This window comes from Corvus moneduloides, chromosome 8 (assembly GCF_009650955.1).
Source record: "Corvus moneduloides isolate bCorMon1 chromosome 8, bCorMon1.pri, whole genome shotgun sequence".
NCBI classification, from domain to species: Eukaryota; Metazoa; Chordata; class Aves; order Passeriformes; family Corvidae; genus Corvus; species Corvus moneduloides.
Genome location: NC_045483.1, coordinates 32031754 through 32052884, shown reverse-complemented (window position 1 = coordinate 32052884; position 21131 = coordinate 32031754). Strand labels below are relative to the sequence as shown.

Genomic DNA, 21131 nt, shown 5'->3' with positions numbered 1-21131 from the left:
AACAGTTGTTGCACTTTTTGCAGTTTAAAGATACCAGTTCTGAAGTAAGGTTCTGCCCTCACTGATGAAAAGTATTCAACAAAAGCATTTCACTTGCACAGTGCCTTTGCACAGTGTTTTTTGTGTTGTTGCTGCTAACATATGCCTTCAATATGCATAGTTTAGAAATCTTTTTATTGTGAAGCACATGTAAATTTGTATAATTCTACTTTTTTGATTTCTCTTAAAGTAGCATAACATGGAAAAGAAGGAAAAATTTGTCTCATCTTTGTTAAATGCGGTTTAATTCCTGTGTGTGGTCAGTGGGCCCTGTGCTTGCCCATTGCTCTCTGGGCATGTCCTTTGGGCTTACTTGTTAGAACTATTTGGTGTATGCAGCGGTAAGAAACATGAGTGGTTCTGCACGTGTCAGTAGTTTGAAACCCTTGTAAGTGAAGTCAGAACTAAGTTCATATTCCCAAGTTACGTTTTGCTCATTAAACATGAGGGTAGACTTTTGCCTAAGAGGGAGCAGAGCTTGGGTATTCATTGCTCTAAAGCTTATGTGCTGTCTTCAGAAATATTTGTGTATCTTCACTGTGGGGACTGGAAACTGCTGGAATGGAGTCCCAGTAAGTGAGTGGTGTTTTTTTCTTATGATTGGAATGTGGCTATTACAGCACAAAAAGCTTGAGCAGAGATGGCTGCTCAGGCCCTTTGTGGGTCTGCTGATGTGGGATATGGACTTTTTCTCAGGGTCTGTAGGTCTCCTTGCTTTACAGGGTCAGCTGGTGTTCCTGGCAAGTGACTTAGGTCTGAGTGTAGAAGAACTTAGTGCAAATTGTGCCCGGTTATTCACAGAGTTACTCTCCTGGTGTATCTCAGCATCTTAGTACAGTGAAGCGTAACCTGAGAATTATTTTCTCCCTGTGTAAGTCAGCCTTTAGTGGAAGTGTTTTATGAACCTGCCTCTTGCTTATAGTGCAAATCTTTCCTGTTTCTGAAATTTCCTGAAATTTATGCAAGTATAGCTAAAGCTGTTACTAAAGAGATTGAACAAGTCAATTGCTAATGAATAAAACACATGAATCTTTTTAAAACTCAGGAGATTTCATAGTAGGTTAAAAATCTTCAGTCAAATTCATTGAGCTAAATGTTTCTTTTTATCTATACAGCTATGATTCATTGAAGTGGCACATTTCAGATTATTTTTTTCAAAATTTCTTGGACTTGAAGAATAAAATTAAGCATTCCAATAATAATTGTGTAAATCTGTCATCAGCTCATTTCAGAGAAGACTCCTAGCTTTTTTGTTTATTTTACATTGCTTGGTTGAACACAGTTGAATGATCGACAAAATTTCACAGTAAGTAAAAGCAGAAACTAGTTCAGGTAGCACTGATGTGTAGGCCTGCCTCTCATGAGGTCCAGAAAAGGTAAACATTCCTTGTATTTGCTTTAAACTGTATGTAGAACATCTTATGTAAGCTTTGGTAGAACCCTTTGGCACATATTAATTTAATTTGTTTAAACTTAAAGTGTCATGCTTGTTCTTAAGTGATCTGTTGAGAAGGTATTTCTCTGTGGCAGTGTCACCTTTTTGCTTTGGGAAGTTTTTTTTATTATTAGCTCTTGTACAAAGAAGTAATTATTAGGAGTAATTGTAAGGAACACTGCAAGCCACTCTTGGTCTGCTCCACAGAGTATTAGCACCGTTACTGTGTTCTGAGGGATTAAAACATTCATATATTGCTCTGTCTGAATAGAAGAGTTAGAAGTGTAATAGAAGATGGTATTTACCCTTTTTTGGAAATTACTCAGTAATTGGGAAAGATAATTTGCATTGAGGGTTTTGCATTGTGTTTGAGAGGAAAGGAATTCCAGAACTGGTATTTAATGGCTCAGTTTTTTCTACAGAAAATAGTATTGTACATCGCATGGCAACATGGGCATAGGGGGTGAAAAATACCTTTTTAAATAACATATTTGTTTCAAAATGGATTCTGTGCTGTGTTGGTGCATCAGTCTTCACTTGTGAGTTGGATTGGATGAGTTTGCAGGTGGTGAGGGAAGTGATTAGTCCTGGAGTGTCACGATTGCATTCAAAGTTATAGGATACTTTTAGGAAATACAGTAAGCACACCTTCCCTAGTGGTTCTGGTGATTCAAAACTCTGCATCGTACAAGAGAATGGCCTACTTCAAAGTTTATTTTAAATTTCTTCTCTGACTGATTGATAAGTCAGATATTTCTGACAATCCTGCCTGTCCCACTGGCACTCAGAGAAGGAGAGTTGTGAGCATTTGGAAGGTTGGTTTTTGTGCTGGTTTTTTTTGGGTTTGTTGTTTTTTGTTTTTTTTTTTTTTTTATTTGGGTTGGTTTTTTTGGTTGGGTTTTGTTGTTGTTGTTTGTGGGGTTTTTTTTAAATTCTTGTAAGTGACATTTAATAATAAAATGCTATTGTTTTTGTAAGTGTATTGGTCTTTTCAGATTCGTGGATCTTCTTGAAATTGGATTTTTTTTGTTTCAGTTGTGTTTTATTCTTGCAATTTATATATTATACTGTTTTTCAAAGGAAAATAGCACTACAGAACAAAAAAAAAGATACAAAATCAGGTCTCTACAAGTGAAAAAGAGGTCTGATTGCAAATAGTTGGAGTAAAGGTCTGTTCCTTATAAAGGAAAGTAAGAGTTAATGACTTGTGTAAAAAAAAAAAAAAGTCATTGTAATTATGAAACATTATAAATGATGATACTGTTGTTCATAGATTTGTTACACCTTGTAGGAACAGAGAATCAGTCTCAGCCTATCGGTTTTGGATAGTTAATTTACGCAAGGAAGAATGGGTATTAATCTTTACAACCCAGTGACATTAAGTTTAAAAATTACTGTCATGCATTTATCATGATGATATGAAGTCTACCAATTCATAAATTAAAATGTGCTTGTTGCATTTGATGCATTAATTTCCGGGAAACCGGTTTTGTTATGCTTGTAATTGCATTCATGTTGATAAATCCAAAGTGTTATCTTCAGCTCTGCTCTTGTAAACTGACTCTTTAGTGTCTTCTCCCGTATGCAATTAGCCTGAAAAAAGAGTTTGAGGCTCGTTTCCTAATGTTGATTCTTCGGAGTTATTTTAATACTCTTTTATTCAAAATTGCCTTAGTAAACCTAGTGGGTATAGATGGAAAATCTGAAGTGCCAGTATTTCCTTCCTTTGTATGTACATTTTCTGCTCCTGATGATGGTGTGTAATTGCAATGACATGTTAGTTGTAATTATTAAGTATTTTAATTTTATCATCTGTTAGAAAACCAGCAAGAAAAGACTTGGATCTTTTAGTCCCAGAGTTAGCTCAACTTTTTCAAGGACCATATAGGTAAGAAAAGCATCAGAAGTGTGTTTATGTATATGAAATTCTCAGAACCTGTGATCTTGTTTTTCCTTTCTGTTGTCTTCTTGAAGAGCTTGCATGACAGACCCCTGTGCTACTTCTGTGTCCTTCTCTTAATGTCCTTGCCCAAACTATGATTATTTCAGCAGTTGGGCCTTCCCTTCAGCCTCCCCTATGCTGTCTTGAGTTTTGCTCTGACATATTTATATCATAATGCTTAAATCCCTATAATGGTAGCTCCTCTTTGGCCAAAATGGAAGTGCCTCATTTTCATAAAAACATTTCCTTGTTCACCTCTTTTCTCATTCCTCCTCATGCATAAATAAATCTCTCTCTTCTTCAAGTACTGTCTGCAAATGACACAGAGCATTTTCTGTTGTGTGAAATGAAGTCTGTGTTCTCTGCCCTTTTATATACCTTCTTAAAATACAATTTGTCTAAAGTGCATTTTATCCCTTGTAATTGCATCAGCACTTTTAATTGAATTAATATTTTAAGGTAAATGTATTTCAAATAATGGGTAATAAGTCACTAGACACTGAGAGAGTTTTGCCGGTGTCCAGTTTGTTGTTTCCCTACCATGTCGGCGTTTTCGGCGACAAATGGGATAGGGAGCCTGGTCAGGTGCTCCAGGAGACTTTTATTATTTTATTCTGTTATCAGTCTCATATCCAGAGTTGAGACAGAGTTGGTACAGAGCTCATGCCATCAAGGGCATCCAAAGACTTTTTGGTTACAGAGCATTTTTAAAAGCTTCTTAGCCAATTAGTGTGCTTCTAAAAGTTACAGACAGCTGTCTCAAGCAATCCCCAAGCAGTGTACCTACTTCTGCTATGCACAGTGCTTGCTTGTTATGCCTTGACATAACAATGCACAATATTCCATTATTAAGCTTATACTTCTCTATCTTGCTTAACATATTTTTTTGCAACTTCAAAATCTATCTAGGCCAAACCTAGAAACTCTAACCATTGTTTTTAATGTCCTTGCTTCCTGTATAACTGTATCTTCTATCTTTTCACAGCCAGAGCTAAATCCTGACTTCTTTTTTGCCTTATTTTCTGAAACCTGCTTTTATTTCTCAGATCTGAAATCTTTTCCACCTTTTGTGTTTCCTCACACTACCAGAAGTTCTGTTTGCTGCTCTTTACCTAACTAAGTCATAGTGAGTGCAGTGTGTTACATGTCTGCCTTGGGTAAGGATTTGTGTAATTCCCTCAAGCAGTTTCCACTGCTAAATTGATAATGGGAATTGTGGACACGGGCAAATCAATCTGCAGTAGAATCTGGAGAATCTGCCGCTTTCAGTACTATGAACAGAAAAGTATTTTATAATGTATACACAGGTGCTGCGCAGTTCAGCTCCTTCCAGAAACTGGCCTGAGGTGTCTTAAATACATGAAGACTTCAGAGACTGCTGAGGAAGTTCTGTGATGGGATTAAGGATCATGCAAGATAACTTGAGTAGGCAACAGGGAATAATATTTTAACTGAAGAATTGAGACCAATCAGTGACTCCTGACAAGAGCAAGAAAAGCTGTAGTTGACCTTCCTAAAGTACTCTTGTTCCAGGGTGATGGGCAGAATTCCGAGCAGATCCAGAGAAACCTTGCATATTTCTCCCACCAAATGGAGTAGAGAAGATTACACTCCAAATGTGGAGTGTGCAAGGAATTCCCAAAAAGTCTGAAATCAGGCAACCTAGAAGTTTGTTTCCAGTCTCATAATCCTTCCCTTAGAATCTAAAAATGAAGTTTTTCCAAGCATGGTGGGAAACAGTATGATGTCACAGTGTTAGAACAGAAGTTGCCTTTTAATGGAAACCTGTGCCATCAGAAACTACTTTTAATTCATGGAAAGCATCAGCAGATTAGGTATTACAGTAAAGCTGTTGGAGAAAATTCTTTTTGTGGGTGCAAACAGTCTTACAGCCGTCAACAAGAACAAGAGCTCAGACCTTATTTTTGACTGCTTTTGTTTGATATCAGTGAAGATTCCTCAGTTAAACACCAGCAAAAGTAATCAGGAAAAAAGAATCTATGTATTGTGTATTTTGTCCACAGGCCTATTTCTAAAGAAGTAATTTACTGATCACACAGAGGGAGCAAGTATCCAGATTCATGTTTTTCCCCAACATTTGTAGCTCCAGATCTGGAGCTCCAGCTGCTGCTGGTGCTGCAGTTTCGACTTGCTGGGAGAGATCTTCTGTAGTTGATTAGGAAGGAGTGGGTCAGGTGGACTTTATGAGCGTGGGGGGTAGCATGTACAGAATGGCAGACTAGAAGAACAGAATTAAAGACTAACAGGGATTAGGAGATGTTACAATCCGGTTTAGACCCAGGAAAGCAAAGCAAGCTAAGTCTCTGAGCATAAACTGGAAAGAATTTAGAAGGTTCAAAATATTCCCAGGAATGAGATTAAAATCAAACGAGGTTAGATGTTGTTGCCAAAAATGGATGTATTTTATTGAATAGTAAAAGAGGCAAAGAGAAGGGAAGAGAAAAGAAAGAGAGAAAGAAAAAGAAGTGTGCGTGGGGGGGTGGGGGAACGGGGAGAGGTGACAGGGGTTAGATGGAAGCACATCACCCATCCAAGGGTCCCAACGACGTCTCGTTGCTCCCCTCCATCTGGTCTGCTGGTGGTGAGGGTCCCCCATTGCCGCTGTGGCCACGCTGCTGCATGCTGCCACACGCCACGCCACGCTGCCACACCAGACGCCACCACATGCCAAAGAGTGCAGAATCCTGTGGATTAATATACACTTTGGGCCAGGTGAGAATGCCTACGTGTCTTTCTTACAGGGGCCAGCTTGACACTGTCCCTTGCAACACTGAGGGTCTGTTGCATCATCTCTGGTGCAGGGTCTGGGGACCCATTGGGGGGCCCCTGTGATGGGCCATGTCACCCCTTCTGCTGTGGATAAGCTTCGCTCGCCCCCCCCCCCCCCGGTGAGCACCCCTCAGCTGGGCTCCTTTGCACAGTTGGAGCATGGGCAGTCACTGCACCTCTGACCAGAGGCTTTTCCAAGATACCCAGAGCCTCTCCTCCCTCCACCCCTTGGTGCAAGGGTCTGTTCTGATAGCCCTGGGGCTGTGGTCCTCATCTTGGAGGTGTTAAGCCTATGCTCAGTGAATGTCCCCAGCCCTGAGTTGTTACTTTATCTTATCTTCATCAGCGAGCAGTGTCAGGCCTCAGGGCCCCATTCAGGGTGTGGGAGTCTTTTCTTCAGCTTTTGTAATACAGTTTTAAAAGTCCTTTAAGAAAATGTTTAAGTCATAAAATATAATATTTCAGTCTCTGACAGGAGAGAACTCTGGAGATTTTCTACTAAAGCATCTTGTGCAGAGCAGGACAAACTTTCAATTTCCTACAGAAATTTCATTTGAAACTTATTTAGTTATTTGTGGTCCAGATCTTAGTTTTAATTTGGTCTTAGCTATTATTGTACAACAAAGCTTAAGCAATGCAACACTTAACTAGTTTTAATCTACTGTAGTAAAATGTGAAAAATGTCTACTTGACAAATCCTTTCACTTGGTTGCATCACTGAGAGAAGAATGCAGTGCATCTGAATCACAGCAATGAGGAGTAGATTCATGTAAGTGTATTTCCATAAGATATTTTTTGGAGGGTGGAGAAATGAGGACCTTGTGCTTTATTATTTCTGTGTAGTACTAAACCAGTTGTTGAATACTTTCAAAAGAGATCCTCTTGGTTTGTTATACTTACTTTTGGCTGGATTGCACAGCAGTCACTTTGTGTTTGGTAATGTTCTTCTCCAAGCTGTTGCAGGCTTTAAGGGTTATTTTTGGGTTTTGTTGAATCCTCTGGAAGAGCTATATGAGATGGACTTTTGTGTCTCAACTCTATTCCTGTGTATATCATTGGTATTCTTTGTAGGCTTTATGTTAATGTCTGTTTGTGATTGATGGCATAAAATAGCTGATTGAAGTTTGTGCAGTTCTTCGCTTGTATTCCCCTGGACTCAGGTACCACTGATTGCACTAAGCAGTTGTCAGTCTTCTGACACTTGATCCTTAAGAGACCTTAAGTTACAGAGTTGCAGGCTTTTCATATAATTGTCTCGGAATTAGTATCAAGCCAATGTTTGTTATGAATCGTAACTTTTAAAAGAAAAGTAGTTCTGAATAGGTTATTTTAGTTTTTTTACTAAGTCTGATGAACATTTCTTCTTCTAGATTCTACAGCTGAATAAATTTCCTAAGTTTAGTCTGCCTTGTTTTTCTTTGGTACTCAGTGGACAGAGAGGCTCATTTTGGGAGAGTGGCACTGCTTGTTCTGGATGATGCAGTTATTCCCTCCTAAATACAGAAAATGCTTGTTGAGATTAGACTAATATAAAATGTTACTAATTCTGCCCTTGATCTTTCAGTCTGACATATTTCCTGTAGCTAGGTTTTTTCAAATCTGTAGCAGATCTGTAGCATTATCCAATTTTGTACAATAGAGGCAGACCTTTCCTCTGTTTTTTCAGAATTACTTTGCATCAGTCATTAAAAAAAAAAAAAACCTTACGTGTCCTTTTAGTTCCTCTGCCTTTTCACATCCCTAAATGCAATTTTATGCAAGTACACTTCCGTGTTTTATAATATTCTCTGAATATCATACAGCCTTCCTTATCTCTGCCCTGTGGTAGTTACTCTGCTGTTGAACTGTTCATTATCCAGTGTCACATTCTGTATAAAGCTATTCTTAAGAAATAACTTCCTTGATGCTGCCTGTCCTGTTAATCGCTTCATATTCATTTAACTATGATTGTGTCATAGTCTACCCAGTGCTGCTGCTTTATTTTTTTTCCCCCAGAACCTCAGATAATTTGAAAGCATAATTTATAGCTGCCATAGGAGGCAGGATTGAAACAGGCCAAGATACAAAGGGGTTGTTAACATCTTTTTGTTGCATTTGAAGGGAGGAGAAAGCTCTGTTTTTCTTGTTTGTAACAGAAACAGCAAACTTCAAGCTATAAATAGCTTAGGATTTAACTTAATTTATGACATTTTGAGAGAGGAGGATGCAGAGCAGCAGAGGTAGGTAACATATTCTCCTCTGTTCATTGTGTCTGCTAACTGGTGGTCGTATTTCTTTTAGGATCTGTGATGGTTTCCACTGATGGTCACACACCAGCGAGCTGCATGCAAAAAACCTGTCCATCCCTACTAATGCTTCTCATATTCCACTGGAAGTTTTAGATATGCTTAGAAATTTATTTACTGCCAACTGCTGAAATTCAGGTTAAGTATTCTGAAAGATTGTATCCAGTGTTGTAGCATTTAGAAGTTTAGAAACCATTTTATAAGTGATTTCTCCTCATTTTATTCCTAAATTTGCTCAGTTCTCTAGTAGTGTGCATTTCCACTGAAAGTTTCATTTCCTTCCTCTCCCACCCCAAAATCTTCTGAATCTTTTAATTTCTTTCTTTTGAAGTTTATATTCTAAAACTTCTACTCTCCTTCCTTCTGCCTTTTCTCATTAAAACCAAACAAAAAAGCCTTCTGCACAATGCTAGTACGTGTGGATAAGGCTGTAAAATTTTAATGCTTTTTCTGCTAATTTAAGGGAACCGCTTGCAAACAGAAACAGTGTATGACATCTCTGCTTTTTTTTTTTTTTTTTAATTTGGATGCACTTCATTCAGTGATTTAGGAATGCATGTTAGTGTTCATCTTGCTGAACAGCTACACTAAGCCTGCATTAAGGAACGTGGTAGTTGGAGGTTATTGCAGTTCTGCACTTCTACAGGCAGAACTTTTTGTGCTTAACTGGTCACTTGTTTTTTGTCAAAATACACAGTTGTGCTCAAGTCAGTTCTGAAGTGTTGGGTGTAATCTGGGCTAATCAGATTAGATAATGTAATAATGTAGTAATTTTCATCTTTGTGGATACTGAAATGCTTAGTCTGGACCGTGAGAGATCTAAGGGGCTCCCTAGTAGAGCTTGTTTGCAGAGCCAAGATCACCCTTCTTTTAACTTTGTAACATCGCTACATCTTTTATTATGTTAAAAAACCAGCACTTGATAAGTAGTACTTCTGTGTATCATAAGGCCGGGTCTCAGCATGGAAGTATTAATAACATTACGTTTTAGATTTTGATCAGGCTCTGTTTCAGATTACTTTGGGCAGTTGTAGTTATTAAGGTGGCAGTCTGGACAGTCGAAGTCACTCAAACTGCAAAATATACTGTAAATACTTGGGCAAAGAGTAAAGGAATGATTCAGATTTCTGAATTGCTTATCTCTGTTGATATAATTTGTTTTCCGTCAATGCTTTGAAGTTCTGGTTCAGTTTATTACCACTTTTCCAGTCCATGTAGCATGTTTACAGATGACTGCTTCACAAAAATTGCCAATTACAGATTTGCCCTTAGCATAGCTATGGAGATCATGGGGAAAAAACCCAAACCAACAAGATGCTATTCAGAGACTTACGATTCAATTTGGTGTTTGCATGCTGGCCTTCTGGCACCTGCAATAGCAAAATACCATGCCTTGCTTTTTGTAGGAGAAGAAACATAATAACCTAAGTAGGGATGTATGCACTTAATTACAGTTCCAACAGGAAGGTAATTTACATAGTGGGTTTCAATAACTTTTAGATGAAGTTTCTTCAGCCCAGCTGTAATGTGCTTCAGGATAACTGTAAATTTGCTAAACTTAAAATGTTTTGTCAAACTCCCTCTTCATTGTTCTCACCTGGCTTGTAAGAAAATGGCCTTGAATTTTTCCCTTTTTTATCAAGGCTAAAAGCTGGATCTGTGTGTCACTGAGCATGCAAAGTTTGTTTTTGCTGGTACAGCTCTTAGCAGTTAATGACCCACCTGGAAATTCTGTCAAAATCATCATACTACTTTGCCCTCGCTGGGAATATCCCCTACGTTTCCCTCCTCTTTCTTTTAAACTTTTTCTTCCATAACATTATAATAGCTGTCATTTAAGCAATGTAGGGATGTATCTTGGGGAGGAGTAGGAGGTTTAGTCCTGCTGCTTACTAAAATGGGTATTTTTAGATGGAAGTAAGACAAGAACTATTTGCAGTGTCTTAAGATATATCTTTACTATCTGGTATTCTCTGGGAAATCACAGCATTATTTGCCTTTAATTATTGTTGAGCTAGTATGCTTTTACTGTTTTCCTAATTGACTTCAGAAATTTCTATGCTTAACAGTAGTGACTAATTTATAGGTCAGTATTTTGCGTAGGTTTAGGGTTTTTTTTCTCTACACATTTATATGAGTTCATTGACATTGAACTGGTTTGCTTAATTCACTTATCACTTGGTACTGTGATACCATCTTCAGTTCTTTATTGTGAGCTTTGACTACCTGGAATGAGAAAAGACAAGAAGAATTCCCTTCCTTACTACTTCAATAGTCTCCTTTTATATTATTTTTGAAAGTAGTGAATTACACTCTTCCAGAGCCAATCCCTGTGGAATGCTGGCTTAGGGAGTTGGGAAAACTATCTGCTTGTTTCTGCCCCTTGTTTTCTCATTTGTAAGAAGTAACAGCAGTAAATCTGTCATCTTACCTGTAGCGGGGGGGGGTCCCGGGAGCAGGGGAATCCAGCCAGAGTCACGATACGAACACCGATATGATTTGAGCATCGTGCTCCAGTCTTATTATTCGGTTACACCAAGTTATACTTTTTCCCAAAGTTCACGCCCCTTTCCCATGAGAAAGCCTCTAAGCAGCGTGGGAGCTGACCAGTGTATACCTTTTCCCAAGGCTGTTCAAGGCTGCCAGCTAGCAGGTGCCTTGCAAGCCTGTTTTCAGCCTGAGGCCCCGTCAGGGGTACTTCTGCAACAGCCCTGGGATGCCCAAGCTCTCCTGGGGTATCCTATATTCCACAAGGAATCCCTCTACACATCCCCCGTTTTCTTTTTGGGCAACCCAGGTCTGTTCGATGATTTTTCGCAGCCCCGCTTTAAGGTGAAAAAAAATACACCCAAGTATTACTAAACCTAATATAACTACAAATAGCAATCGGCATGTTGCAGTGGGGATCCTGCAACACGCATATATCAAACCAGGAGTCCCGTGGAAAGGAAATATATACGGACAGACAGATTCTTGATAGCTGTTTCAGAGATGTTTATTTCTCCAGCCGCATGGCCGGGGCTCTGCCGAGGAACTGTTCCAGTCACGGGACCAAGGGTCCTTCTGCCCGCGCAGGGAACACAAACCAACCAGTGGGAACGAGGCTGAGCAGGGGCAGGGAAACCCCGTGTCTGTGCCCTCAGGGCCCCTCTCCCAGGGCTACACGGCGGGGGAGGGACCCCAACACCTCACCCGTTTTATTTTAATAAAAGGAGAATGAAAACAACTGGATAAACGTAACAAGAACAGTTTCAAAACAAAACAAAGCCACCCTCCTGAGTCTTTAAATGTCCAAACAGATTCTGTGGAACATCTTAGGGCTGACAGAAGGGAGACAGAACTGAGCATGCTTTGTGGGGAAACTGAGGCAGGAGAGGGTTTAATTTCTTCCCTCCTCCTTTTCATCCCCCACTCGGCATTGGAAAGGGATTTTTGGGGAAACAATTGGCAAAAGCATGGTTTTGTGAGGGAAACCATGGATGAAAAAATGGATTGGGAATACACTGGGGGTAATAGGACATAGGGTAAAAGGGAAAGGTGGGATTAGGAAAGGGAGACTGTAGGGGGGGCTTACAATGGAGATATTGTCTAACATGACTACGATTTTTAGCATATATACTGCCTTTTACAGGAGCACCATCAGGCCCAGTGACCTGCGATGCTTGTAACCCTTTTCTCCCTAGTACAATTCTGAATTCCACCACCTCTCCATCTCCCAAGCTTGGGATGCATTTTTCAGGGTTATTCTTTTTAATAGCAGTTCTATGCACGAATATGTCTTGCTGGTTGTCACACCTTGTTATAAAACCATAATTTTGCTTAACATTATACCATTTTACTATCCCTAAGATCTTAGCTACTAGGATTTTTTCCTTTTTCCGAGTGGCTGCTGTTTTCTGTCTCGCTGCGTCTTTGCTCTCTCCTTCAGTCGCTCCCGTGTTGGAATTGTCGGGGCTGCTGGTGCCTGCGCGCTCTTCCCGGGGTCGCGTTCGGGGCTGCGCGGGCCGGGCTGGGCCGCACCGCTCAGTTCTCCGTGCGTCGCCTCCTCTGGTCGCAGCTTCGCTGCCGATGCCGGGCGCTGCACCCACGTCTCAGCCGGGCCCCCGAGCGACGACCCCCCCCGTGCCCTGCTCCAGCGCGCGTCTCGGCTGGGCGCGGCTCCGTTCCACCGCCATCGCCGCCAGCCGCTGCCTGCGCTCCGCCCCTCTCAGTCGGGCGTTCCCGGGGCTCGCTCCACCACGCGCTGCGCTGGGCCAGGTGGGCACCGCCGGGTCCCGCTGCTCCCGCCGCGCCTCGCTCCGCCACCGACACTGCGGCTCGCGTGGCTCCGCCCGCACGCGGGAACTGCCTCGCTGCTGCTCGCAGAGCGCTCGGTGCACGTGGCCTGGGCCGCACGGTCCCTGCGCCAGGCTTCCCTTCGCCAGGACACAGCTGACATTGCTCAACAGTCTCGGTAACTAAATAATATTCACGAAAATATTCTTCCATCGGCATATATTTTGACTCCAATATTAACTGTGTCCAAACGGTTTTCCAAAAGCCCTTGGTAAGAATTAAATCCCAAGAAACATAGAAAAAGTTCTTAAACAACCATGCCAGGAAGTGTTTTAGTTCTTTCTGAGCTTGAATCAAGCTAAAATTTACAAAGCGTTGTTCAAGAATCATTTTAAGTTTAAGATAAATGTCCATGTGCGGCTCGGAGAGCCAAGAGTCTTCCCACGGTTCCTCCATAGTTTAGATATGGAATAGCAAAGCAAAACCAAGAAGACGAATCCAAAGTTTCCAGGGTTTACTCACACAAATCAGTCGCTTAGGGATCGGGGATCGTTCTGCACACAATTCTCCACCATTATGTTGCAGTGGGGATACTGCAACATGCATATATCAAACCAGGAGTCCCGTGGAAAGGAAATATATACGGACAGACAGATTCTTGCTAGCTGTTTCAGAGATGTTTATTTCTCCGCATGGCCGGAGCTCTGCCCAGGAACTGCTACAGTCACGGGACCAAGGGTCCTTCTGCCCGCGCAGGGAACACAAACCAACCAATGGGAACGAGGCTGAGCAGGGGCAGGGAAACGCCGTGTCTGTGCCCTCAGGGCCCCTCTCCCAGGGCTACATGGCAGGGGAGGGACCCCAACATTGGCAGCCTTCTACTACCAAGGTACACAGCCATCTGGTGATACCCAGACCCTTAAGCCAATCTCCAGTAGGGTCGTCTGTCTCCTGAAAGGTGTGTAGGCCCCTCTGGAGGTCAGAGAGGTGCTTGTGAATTGGGACAGAGTGGTCAGAAAGAGTCATATAGCACATACTCTGGAACTCTTCGCAGCCGTGGCTGTGAGCTAGTAGTAGAAAATCAATGGCTGCTTGATTTTGTAATATTGTATGTCTAACACTAGTAATATCTACGCTTAACTCATCAAGCATCTGCGAAGTTATGTTTAACTTATCCCTCTCCCAGCAAGCAAGTTTATGCAAAATAGCATGAGCCCTGGCTGCCGAAACACCCGGTAACAACATAGATGCTAGCCAAATTGACTGCCTTCACTTGATCTAAATGGGCGGACAGCTGATTGAAAATGTCCGCTAATGCTCCTGTCTCAAGACAGTCAAAAAACAATTTCTCACTCTATCTCTGTGTCTGGTGCTATACCCAAAAATTTATGCAACTCTCCTTCTTGGTTTTGCCTTTGGAGAGGGTTCCCTGACACCCACCACAAGTCACTAGCAACCACCTAGGGCAGCTGTTAGATTTGCCCCAGGGTCTCGCTATTTCTCCTGCTACAGAGAGTGGTGGATCTGGCAAGTCCTCAGCTCTTTCACTCAGCCACGTCTGCAGCCTCTCCCAAGGCTTCTCGGGACGGAGGTCCCAGAATTCCAGCTGTTATGGTAGTGGCATCACTTTCCTCAGGAGCTGATGCTGACTGTGCCTTCTCGCTTCGGGGTCTTGTATGCGTAGCACGGCACCACTTGCTGGGCATCCCTCTGGTCAGTGCTGCGGCGATGAATTGTCCCTGTTGTTGCAGGATATTCTGCAGCATTGCAGTCCACGTTCGTTCCCAGAGCAGGAACTGTGAAGGGGTTAACAACAACTGTACGATGCTGATGTCGTAATTTGAACACAGGACATCTGCTGTAAAGATAGACTGCAAAATGCTTTGTGTAGATAAGTCAGCAAGCTTTTTGATTACTTTTTGCATTATTTGTTGGTACTTCTCCTTCTTTTGGGGCTGCTTCCGGGCCACCCCGGCTGGCTTTGGCTTTGCAGGAGATGAAACCGCAGAAGCCGCGCTGCTGCCAGACGTCCCGCTGTTCGGCGGGGGCGGGGGGGGTTACTCTCTGCCGCTTTTGGCCGGGCTTTAGGACCTCTCCGTTGCTCTGCCACTTTCGGCAGGACACCAGGACTGCCTGTGTCTCCTTGGCCTGCCTGCGCCCCGCCCCCTGGGTTGGGAGGCTCTGCTTCCGTGTTTGCAGCCATTTTTCCCTCGGCCGTCGGAGGCGTAGCATCCGGCTCTGCTGAGTTTAGCAGCTCCTGCAGTGAGCGGATGGGTGCTGCTGTGTTCTTAATCGGTTTTCTCATGGCCAGCCCGAAGGACCGTGCTACCCCGGACTCGGCTCCGGTCTCTGGCCGTCCATAAGACCTCCGTCTGTTCCTTTCCCAGAGCTGCTACTCTCTAAAGCCTTTATGGCTGCCGCAGCCACTGTCCTCTCTGTGTTCATCTCTGCGAGAGTGCCAGTTACTGCCCTCCAGGTTAAGCCGAGGGCTTTAGCTTCTTCAGCTGCCTTTCCTCCCTCAGTCGTGGACAGCCACAATTTATATCCAACTTCCCCCCATGCTTTGGTTGAAAACAAAAGCGAAGTGTAACTCAATAATCCATGTTCCCGGGCCCACGTAACGAGGGCATTCAGATCTCGGTCTTTTACGATTTCGGCTCTCATAGAGAGAATATTAGCTAGGAGTCGAGGTCCTGCCCTGTAGTCCATAGCTTCTGTGCTGCGGGTATTCGCTCGGCCACGCGAAAATACGGTCTCCGGCCACTCAGCTGTGAGGTTTAGCCCCCGGCTTTACTCGGCTTTGAGACTTATCCTCCGGCCTTCTATTCTGCTTTGGGACCGGGCCCCCGGCTTTACTCGGCTTTGGGGCCACCCACTCTGGTTCCCCTGGCTCCGCTGCATCGATACGATGAAATTCGGAGTCTTACCGCATTGAAACGAACCTGCCTGAAGCAAAACTCACTCGTGTCCCTGTTCGGGCGCCACGTATAGCAGGGGGCGTCCCGGGAGCAGGGGAATCCAGCCAGAGTCACGATACGAACACCGATATGATTTGAGCATCGTGCTCCAGTCTTATTATTCGGTTACACCAAGTTATACTTCTTCCAAAGTTCACGCCCCTTTCCCATGAGAAAGCCTCTAAGCAGCGTGGGAGCTGACCAGTGTATACCTTTTCCCAAGGCTGTTCAAGGCTGCCAGCTAGCAGGTGCCTTGCAAGCCTGTTTTCAGCCTGAGGCCCCGTCAGGGGTACTTCTGCAACAGCCCTGGGATGCCCAAGCTCTCCTGGGGTATCCTATATTTCACAAGGAATTCCTCTACACTTACCGTGTGCCATCTCAGAACTGTCCAGGAACAGCAGCTGAAAGCCTTTTGGAAATCCAGTGTACGGTTACCAGCTGAAGTGCTTCTCTCACTCTTTGCTGGTGCCTCTGGTTTGTGATCGCAGCTTTGTACTCTGCAGAGCTACCTGAACTCTTCTTAATTATGTTGTGTTCCAGCCTCTCTCTGTTCTGTTTTACATAGAAGTTATACCAGTTTGCCAGCAGAAATACTACATATGGGTTTCTGATTCCTACCAACCACCACGGAAATCCAAAAGTTACCACCATGGTAATCCGTTTTTCTTACTCTGTTATTAAGATAAATAGAACTTGATATGCTTCGTGTCACAACTGATAGTTCAATGAGCAATTTTCAGTTTTCTTTAGAGGAATGTCTTCTTCCTGGAAATTTGTTGATGTCATGGTATGCATTTTGTTTTCATTGAAAATCTAACATTGTCTGCTATCTCCCTTTGGTAATCCCTATCCTTGCCTCAGAAGTAGCTTACAGTCCTGATACACTGATTTAAATGCAAATTGCTCTTGCAACACTCCTGCTTAGACTCAAGGACAGACATTATAATGTGTTACACTTGTTAGGCAGTGGATGTGTTCTTAGGGACTGCTTGGTTAGGTATGCCATGTCCTAGCCACCGGATCTGACCGTGTGTCAGATTGACCAGGCTGATTTTGGGAACCATTCTGGCAAGTGTTGTCCCATGAAAACCTGCTATTCCAAATTAGTATTTTCTAAATCAAGATCATCTGCTCTTGTTACTGAGGTAACGGGAATATTTTAGTGGTGAACTTTTGGAGAGCTGTAGAGGGTAAGAGCAAATGGGATGTGTGAAGTCACTGAGCAAGCAGGCAGGACTAAGGAGCTGGGTAGTGCACTTCAGCAGTGAACTTGGCATTTCGATGACTTGAGGTTTCTGTTCAGAAACTGAAATTTCATATTGAATTCCTGCTCTGTTCTTACTGAATTTCAGTAAGTTGTTGCTGAGATCTTTTTAACTATGAGATTTGTTTCTCATCACAAGCTTTGCAAACTACTGGCATCTTCCTCAAGAGTTTTGAAGGCTGATGCATTCGGAATTCACTTTGTATGGGATTTGGACGAGTTGAGATTTGGCAGCCTTTGGAGCATGGTCTAAGATGCATGGGTTTGATGCAGTTTTGGATTAATTTTTTGTGTGTTTATTTCCTAACAGGCTGCTTGCTAATGTCTTTCCAGCTGCATTTGTGGCAGTAGCTTTTAATGGTTTTATGCAGCTTTGCAGAAATTTATTTGCTTGCTTTTTGTAATGAGGTCTACTGGAAATATGCACAAGTGTTCCCAAAAACTGGTAGGAAAATAAGCACAACCAAATGGTAAGGGAAGATTTTGGTCAATGGCATTAAGAGTGTAAGGTGGTGCAGAATGCCAGGCTCTGTTTCAAGGATAAGATACAAAATCTTTGTCTGGGAGAGCAGGTTCCAGTTGTGTTGTAGTTCTGAAACTGGACTGTGCTTTTATTACTGGAAGCAGCATGTCAAATCTGTCTGTTCTTTCGAAGTGAAACTTTACAAAACAGACTTGCATATGTGCACAAGATGAGCAAAAGCTGATTGTTGAATGTGATGTGTCCCTTAAAGGTTCCCTCTTGTGTACTTGTTATCAAGCAGTAGGACTCTAACAAGGTTTTCTTGGTAGTCCAAAGGCAGCCTACCCTTTGGAATGTCCAGCAGCTGGGTAGGACGTGCCTATTTGCTACAAAGGTGGGAACCCTTAGCACACCAGGGAGAAAAAACCGAGTGTGAAGTCAAAGAGTGCTAATTGAGTATGTGGGGTGCACAAAGTCTGAATTACACCTTAACTTCTGGTGCATGTAAGTTTAGCAGATACCTCAGATTTGGTCTCAGAAATTTGGTGGATGGTAGTGTAATAAAACTTCAAACCAAACAAACAACCTCCCAAACTTTAGGTCCTCTGAAACCCCAACAAGTTGAAAACAAACCAGCAGCACCCGTCCTCCACCAAGAGCAAAAAAGGTATCAGCTTAGATTTTAGTGGGAAAACTGATCTAATGAAGAGGCAGCTTTTCTCTGCAAGTGAGAGGTAACTTTTCACCAGCAAACAATCCAATTTGCAGAGGAGGATACAGCAGAAAAATTGACAAGTTTGTCACAGTTTAAAAGTTACTGTTTTTGTAGGGAGACTTGGGAGTTTCCTACCCCAATTGTCTCTTGTCAATGAAACGTTTTCTCTCTCTTAACACTTGCCCTGTCTGTGCCTTGGTTGTTGTGTCAAACAGCATTATTAGGTGTTGATCACATGCTCGCTAAAGGATATACAAAGCTGTAACAAGAGAATATTATCATAAAGTCAGTAACTTCACCTAAGCAATTATTGAAGAGTGGCAGATGGCTATTATCTTTTGACAATATTTCATAGACAGTCAAATAGCCACCATTTAACATAATAGTCTGCTTTGTTGAATGCGCTGTGAAACAGGTAACACAAAGCTCTCCAATTTTACACCACTGATATAGCAAAAGGAAATAGATAATATCACATTTGTTAATTCTCCTCTCTCCCCACCCAAGGAAATGAAATCTTTTGAAGGTAACAAATTGTCCAAACCTTCCAGCTGATGCAAAGACAGACATTGAATATTCCCTAGTAATTGCAAATTTCTTTTTATGCTGTTTGGTCCAAACTGGGAAGAATGCCAGCTCTTCATTCTATAGCATCTGCCCTGAAATTATGAACTAGGTTATCAGCTATGCATTGATTTTTAAGGCAGGTGCTATGAACTATTTCCCTATAATCTGGCTAGTTATTTCCCTGTTCTAAAGACTTTCATTTCCAATGAGATAAGTCTCGGTGTAATTCCTGGCGTAAACTAATTCCTTTAGATAATCCCTTACTCAGAAAACATTGCTTTTGCCATTTTAGACTTAAAGATTTATGATTTATCAAGGCCTTTCTGAGTTTCTAAGAGATATTTTCATGAAGTAAGGCAATATTTTAGCTAGATGTGGATTCTGAATGCAGAATTTAGAAAGCAACAATAAATTTTCCATTTCCCAGCCATAGAAGGGCAGAAAACAAATTTATTTATGCCCTGTTTTGGGCCAGTTCATATTTCACCTAAGGCAATAAAAGTTCAGACTTCAGTTCTTTTCTTTTGGCAGAGCAAATGATATGGAAAATTGAATCTCAACTTTCATAGCCCTGAGAATGCAACTTTTTTTTTTTTTTTTTTTTTTTTTTTTTTTTTTTTTTTTTTTTTTTTGTAGCTTCTATCTGCTTTAATTAATTGGGTGTGTAAGCAACTCTGCATTGAAACCAGGCAGGTGAGGCACAAAAGACCAAGCAAAGGCTTGTGGAGCATTTTTTATGTGACACAGTCCTCTGCTTATATGCTGAAGGAGAATGCTCTCCTGTTGTTAAGAATTCTTCCACAGACAGTTCTAGCAGGCTGCTGCAAAGCTAATGGCAATGAAGAAACAAAGGAGCAAATTGCCAAGAAAAGTGTCTCCCCTTCTGTAGTTCATCTCCTGGAAAAAGAAGCCTCCCAGAATTTATAAAAGGACAGAAAGGGAAACTGTCTCCTGTATTTTTTGAGAGGGAATGTTCTGTGGAGAATAATGAATGCTCTGGTTGTGCATTGCGGTGGAAATGAAGGGAACAGGCCCAGACTGAACATAAAGAAAATGGTTAACGTGTGTATTTTTTGAGCTGACTGCCACATACTAAGGGAAAACGTGACAGGATTTTGTAAGACAAATAATTCTCCATTACCCAGTAGGTAAAGAGTGAAAAGTAATGACTATGTCTAAGGTAACAAGCTCAAAAGAAAAGTTTAAGCTAAGGCTGCCAGTTGGTGGCAAATGTTGTGAACAATTTTATGACAATGTCTGTAAAAGGCCTTGCTGATGCAGAAGAGGTGTGTGCCAGTCATTTGGGGAGCCTGCTATGTCCTCCTTAGCCATGCTCGTTTTGGCCGGCAGTTCTTACTGTTCTTCCCTCTCTATCACAGAATCCTAAAACCACTGTGGTTGGAAGGGACTTGAAGGTCTAGTCCATCCTGCTGCTCACAGCTGGGTCCGTATTGTATTCAAACCAAGAACAACCTCTCTGAGGTTCTTTATTCTGGTGAATCCCATTATCCTTGCAGTGATTCCCTGTCTCTCCTGCCCCAGTCCTCAGCAGCTTCATTTTGACTGTTACCGCTCATTTGCCAGCCTCACACTGCAGAAGTGAAAAACCAGAGTCAATTAACCTGTTAATGCAGAATTAAGGTCATGTGGAAATGTTTTTCTAGCATTCTGTGTTCACTAAAACTTAAATTCCTAAAAAGAATTGTTGGAGGAGAAGGGTGTATGCTGATAACTCATGGCTTCTTGGATTTGTCTGGAAGCACTGTTTCTTGAGGTATTTACACCTGATACATTACTAGCTACTTTTTGGAGCAGTTTAGCAAAGCAGGGTGTATAAAGCAGGTTAGTTGAAACAGGACTTGCTATGGAAGAGGAGATAGGGACGGTTTGTGAGCAGATCTAGGAGATCATAGAATCATAGAGTGGTCTGGGCAGGAAGGGACTTTGAAACCCATCCAGTCCCCTGCCTTGGGCAGGGACACCATCAGCTAGACCAGGCTGCACATGTACCATGAGAATTCTAATGTAAATAACTGCACATTGAAGTATCAGTCTCTCTGCTGTAGTTGACACAGAAAAAGTTTTCCTAGTCTAGTTTTCCTCGAAAAAGGTTTGCTGCCTCATGTTGGCCAAATGGCATTCTGGTCATTGTTTTCAGGGGTTAATGTGGTCAAATTAAGGTTGAAGAGCTTTATTGCATTGTACTTCAAGAAGTTGAAGTCGATGAATTTGTTAGTAAGGTAAATTATCTTCTTGGAAAAAGTTCACTATTTTTGGTTATACTACTTTGATGAAGAGAATGCTCTTCTGTGAGAGAATTGTTATTGCCATAATTTACCTGGGTTATCAACATTATAATTACCTAGGTCATAGCTGAGACATTGCTAGTCTGAGTAGAA

General features: G+C 42.1%; 1 protein-coding gene across 5 annotated transcripts in view; it reads left to right on the top strand.

Annotated features, from left to right (window-relative positions):
• CTNNA3 (catenin alpha 3) overlaps positions 1-21131 on the top strand; it is a 438358-nt gene that overhangs the window by 298497 nt on the left and 118730 nt on the right. The window lies entirely within an intron of this gene.